This window comes from Pseudophryne corroboree, chromosome 3 (genome assembly GCF_028390025.1).
Source record: "Pseudophryne corroboree isolate aPseCor3 chromosome 3, aPseCor3.hap2, whole genome shotgun sequence".
Taxonomy (NCBI): domain Eukaryota; kingdom Metazoa; phylum Chordata; class Amphibia; order Anura; family Myobatrachidae; genus Pseudophryne; species Pseudophryne corroboree.
Window position 1 is genome coordinate 280,262,503 of NC_086446.1, and position 6,079 is coordinate 280,268,581.

At 40.9% G+C, this 6,079-nt stretch overlaps 1 pseudogene; it reads left to right on the forward strand.

Annotated features, from left to right (window-relative positions):
- Positions 1 to 5,464: 5,464 nt before the first annotated feature.
- On the forward strand, positions 5,465 to 5,583 carry LOC134897424 (5S ribosomal RNA; annotated as a pseudogene).
- Positions 5,584 to 6,079: the final 496 nt, after the last annotated feature.

Sequence of the window (6,079 nt, forward strand, 5' to 3'; positions counted from 1 at the left end):
TGTGCAGTTGGCACCAAATAGAAATTAAAAAAACAGATTTACAAAGACAATAGCTTAATGTTCCTACCTTAGCATCCCTACAGACCAAAAGAATCAGACGCAGACTCTCATCTGATCAGCACAAGATACTACCTTTCTTTCCTCCCTTTGCTGATCGATATAGTCTGCGCATTTTCGCCTGACTGAGGATATGAGATGGACCGGACTTGCCCCCAATTGATAGAGCTGATTATTTACCTTAGAACACAAGCGATATACTAATACCGTGTAGCCGTAATGGCTGCTAAACCACGTGCACATGCTACGCACTCCGTACGCTATTTGCATATGAAGACCTTGCACGTGGTACGCAAATTAAGTACACACGCTGTGCTGGGTGTACGGAATACCCACAGCGAGCATACACACAGACAGTAACCTTTATAAACTTTAAACACAGAATATGCTTACACTGTAAACCTTAATACCGTGGTACTATAATGCATTTTAACACTGAACCTTTGTGAGTATGCAAGCTGTTTGAGCAATTGAGATACTCAGAAACCATTTGTACTAGCTAGAGAGACACAGACACCCTGCTGAGGTTCCAAAACCTTTACTAACAAGCTTTTAGTTATATCGAAAAGGGGAAACAGTTTACAAGTCACACACTACAAGCTAACATATCATTCTAACAGAATATCTAGACAGAAATATACAATAGCGTCACAATCTTATACTATAACAGAGTGAGAGAGAGAGAGTATGGCCAATACAAACAGGGAACAAGTTGATTACAGAGAATTACTTACACACACTAGGAATGAATCGCTGCGCTAGTCCTGGTTACCAGCTCTGGGTTAGTCAATGATGAAAACCGTTGTGGAGAAAAGACAGAGCTGCTTCAGGCTGGCTTGTTCTTATATACACTACATACAGTACACTACAAAGGGACCTATAATCTCATTGTTCATTGGACACAGGAATGTCTCCTCGCATCATAACAAAAGGTCATAGGTTAGTTTGAACAGGTTAGCTGTGACTATATCAAATTGCTCAGGTGGGAGGGAAACTCAGGATTTCCAACACATGGACAATAAATAAATGTCCAGAAACTACTAATGGCCATAACTATACGCAGGAGCGATTAATCTTTACCTAACCAGCACCGGATTGTTTCTAATAAAATGTTCTTTAGTTAGGTACCAAACACAACTGCTCAAACCCTGTCTGACTCCTTGTACCATGAAAAGAGGAATTCCTTTGTCCAGGGACCAACTACATTAAACAAACTTATGTCACGATCCGGGTATCTGGACGCCATTTCTTACCCATCAGATGCCTCCTAAGGTTGGCTCAGCGCTCCAGGACCGGATCCCATCTGTTATCCTGATGTGTACATTCCTGTATCCTCTCCTGTCACTCTGGGACGCTGTCACAGTAAACGCCATATTACACCTGGCATGGCGTCTCCCGCGGCCTCCGCCGCCGTCCCTGCTCTTCTGCATGCAGAGTGTCTGAGTGGCGATTACGTCAGCCGCGGCCTCCGCTGTGTCCGCGTGGTTGGATGTGCATCTGTCAGCCTGGCGCCTCCTGTCTCCGGTGGCTGGCGCCGCCATTACTGTTTTCATTACCACATGGATTACAAACCAAACTTCCCTCCAAGTGTCTGCATGGGCGCAGCCATCTTGGATTCTGTCAGCTGATCATTTCCACCAATCTGTTCTCAGTATTGATAATCTGCATAATTGCCTAACCAATCCCTTCCTTGCTGCAGGTATAAATACACTGTGCCTGAGCAAGGAAGGCGTCAGTGCTTTGGTTGTCAAACCTAGTTCCTGTTTGTCTCTCTCCTGTGATCTTCTTCCAGGTTCCAGCTCCTGTCTCAAGACTTCCACCATAGAGACCCGCACCAGCATTCCACCTGCGGTGTAGCCTGACTCTCCAATCCGTTGTGGATTCATCTGTTTCCAGCTACAACATTACCTGCTTCCAGCTCAGCTTCCAGCAGAGTACAGCTTCTCTTAAAGGGCCGGTGTCCTTTCTACACTTTACCACTCTCCACCGGTATTATTATTTCTCCGCTCTCAAGTTCTACATTTCAGTTCATATTTCATCGCTCCCAAGTTCATTTATTATTTAACTGGTTCCAGCCAGTATCCACTCCGTGCTAACAACAGTCTGGTTCCAGCCAGTATCCACAGCAGCCGTTTTATCTTCAGCAACCCAGCTTTTCCTGGAACACCAGCTGGCACAATCCTGGGTTATCTCCATTGCTACAGTCGGGCCTGGTAAGGAATTTCCATCTAGAAGATTATAAGAACTATCTCACACTACCAGTGCCCTGTGGCTCCTGCCATCCTGTAGTACCCAGGAACTGTATTTATTCTTTGCTGACTTTTACGTTTTCTTTTACTGCTGCTGTGTTGCGGAGTTGTCATAATAAACATCATTGACTTTTATCCAAGTTGTCGTGGTCACGCCTTCGGGCAGTTATTATTCATGTTACTTACATGTCCAGGAGTCTGATACAACCTCCCAGGTTCCGGTACATCTCAGCCCCTACAACTGAGGCTGCCTCCCGTCAGCTCAGGCCCTCAGTTGTGACAACTTACAGTTATTATTAAGGGGAACATTATCTATAAAACGCACTATTTGGATTTATTATGTAACGATTGAGTCGCCCGCTAGACGCACACAAACTCTACCGTAAATGCACATACCAGGCGCTCGAGCGCATGGCCGAGGAGGCGCCGTCACGCAACTGAGTATGCGCACGCACGGGAGAGAATGTGCATGTGCAGCGGGCAAGCGCATGGGGAATATATGGCAACGTGTAGCATGATATTTTTCTGACTTTGACAAGGCCTTAGAGCTAAATGCACTTCTATGAGAGGGGAATGTTATCCACGAGTACCAATGCTTGTGCACTGTAAAAATGACTCAATATTTATAAAAAAATATTATTATAACCTGCCTTATGTGATCTGAACACATCTCTAAGAGATCTAAGCACCGACACAAATGAGTAGTTCTTGGTCAATTAGTTTTGTTTAACATAAATTTATATGATGATCTGTTAATATCTATGTTTCATCATGTTCTATTCTGTATCCTAGGATAGAATTTTTGGGATACTATTTAATGCTCTTCAGTTTTGTTAGATTACGTGCTAGGGATATGTATGTGGAGCATGAGATTTATTAAAAACAATTTGTACTATATAATATGATCCCAATTAGAGGAAAAAACACCAGTGACCATAGAAGATCTGGAGTAAAAATCTTTTTCTTCCTTTTTTTATAATTTTTTTATAATTTTTATTTTATATTTTTTTCTTTTATTACTTTTTATTACTTTTTTAGTTTTATTTTTTTATTTTTTTATTCATTAAAATACGACCAACTGTCATTCATAAGAACGATTGCCGGTGTACCATAAAAATGACTTAATATTAGAAAAACCATAACTGTTCTGTGATCTGAGTACATCCAAACATCTATACAAATGAGCAGTTTGGGGTCGACTAATTTTGTTTAATACAAAAATATATATGATTGTTTTACAAATGTTCATGTTCCATCATGTTCTACTATATATCCCTGGAACAGAATCCGCAGGATAATACCTAGTGATCTTTATTGCTGTTAGATGTAGGTTGTAGTTTACGTGCTATGGTTGGAATCCGTAGATCACTAGATTCACTAAAAACTATTTACATTTTATTATGTGACCTTGACTAGAGGTAAAAACATCAGTGACCATGAAGGAATTGGAATACTTTATACATTCATTAAATATGAATGTATTGGGGGTATACCGCACTGGAGAATGGTAAGGTATCTAATAGATATTGTTAGAACCAAAATACATAATACAACGAGAAAATCTGAGTTTTCTAATGTTATCTTGAGTTTGGTGGTGCACCCTGAGTCAGTGGTAAGACATACAACAAAAGGGAGAGAAGAAGACTCTTTTGTGGGTGCACTCTTGTATGTTTAAGAGGTCTCAGAAGAGACAATAAGTAAAGATTATAAATGAATTTTTAAATATAACTTTTATTAACAATAATTGATAAAATAGTAGAGTTTACTGTCAAAAATTGGAGGTAGGGGTGGGGGGAAGGGTGGGGGGGAGTTGGGGAATAGAAAGGGGGAACACAGAACGAATTAATTACAGTGTAAATACTGAATATTCAGTGATCAAGCCCGGTGAACGGGTGAAACTAGTTTTCCGTTCCCTATCCCCACTGCCTGGGTGTGACAGCTGATTCCGGACATCCTGAACCACGAGCCGCTCTTTCCCCAGCAGCCGCTGCATCAACCCGCCGCCGCTAGATACTGCCGCGATGGGACCAGGAACATTGTGTCTCTCTTCTCCTCAGCCAACCTGACCACGTCTCCACAATACATCAGGTACTTTGATCGGCAGTGCGGCTATAAACGAACTGCTCAGCTCCTGGGAACCAGTGTATCCTGCATCTTCAATTTGCCTGGACTTTGACACGGACATTCCGCACTCAGAAAGTATCCTGCTCATATTAGTGACTGATCGTTCCATACAATTCCGGGTAATATCTGCTCAATATCAGCATCTTTTTGCATATTTATATTTGATAATAGCATTCATCAAGCTGTTTTTTGCAAGTACCCGTTTTACAGATAGTCGGCATTTAGCGGCTTAATACCACATAGGATACTGTTTAAACCTTTATTTTCAGTCATTTTGATCTAATCATTTGGCTGAGCAATTTATCACTATCCTCTATACTGCGTATTATATAGCATTGCTGCAGCTCTGTATAATCAACTGTTGTTCATTATCTCTTTCTCTTTTCACCTGATACCATTTTGGTACAATGTGCAATAATCTGTCAGCATCAAATTGATGGTGATGCATGGTTCCAATCAATTTAATTATCTGCTAATTGTGTACAATTGCTCTTTATCACACCAAGTACCTTTATCATAGGTACTATCAGCATCTTGCAATCATATTATATAGTATTTCTGCAGCTCTGCATACAGCGGAACACAAATAAGAAACTGTTGTTCATTTTCTCCTTCTTTTTCCACCTGATACCATTTTGGTATAATTATAATAATCTGATAGTAGCAAATTGATGGTGATGTATGGGTCTAATCAATTTATTTGACTGCTAATTGTGTACAAATTGCTTTTTATCACACCTAGTACCTTTATCATAGGTACTATCAGCATCCTGCAATCAAGCAGCCCATTGTCTATCAACCAATCTCAAAAATTTTTTTTTTTTTTTTTTTTTACCTATCAGTATCGTTTCCTTTTCCTCACTTTATACTATCTTCAGGACTCTCACCACTGATTCAGGGGTAATTATCCCGGTCTAACGGTGGCAGCAGATCCCCTATTTTCCTCCTCTACTCATTCTCTTGTCTTTTCTTTTATTTCTCCATTTTCGTGAACTCTCATCAGTGATTCTCGAGCCCTCGATATCTAATATTTTTTCTACTATCATACCACACTGGTAACGCCCGAATCCTTCCGATCTTGGAAGCTAAGCAGTGTAGGGCTGGGTCAGTACTCGAGTGGGAGACTCTTGAGGAATACTCAGTTTAGTAGAAATTCCTGGACGGTTTTGCTCAGCGTCTAACACTGACAGCAGATTCATCTTGCTCATTCCATCTTTAATCATCCCATCTGTCTCCTCATCATCGCTCATGAGAGAATAAAAACGCTTCAATTTTCAGGGTCTCCAGCTGTTATTATCGCACCCAGGCATTCCAGAACAATATTCAGTATTTACACTGTAATTAATTCGTTCTGTGTTCCCCCTTTCTATTCCCCAACTCCCCCCCACCCTTCCCCCCACCCCTACCTCCAATTTTTGACAGTAAACTCTACTATTTTATCAATTATTGTTAATAAAAGTTATATTTAAAAATTCATTTATAATCTTTACTTATTGTCTCTTCTGAGACCTCTTAAACATACAAGAGTGCACCCACAAAAGAGTCTTCTTCTCTCCCTTTTGTTGTATTCATTAAATATGTCTGAAGACACTGTGAATGTGGTGACAGCCCGGGGAGGAGGGAGAAGCGGGATGCACGTCACAACAGCG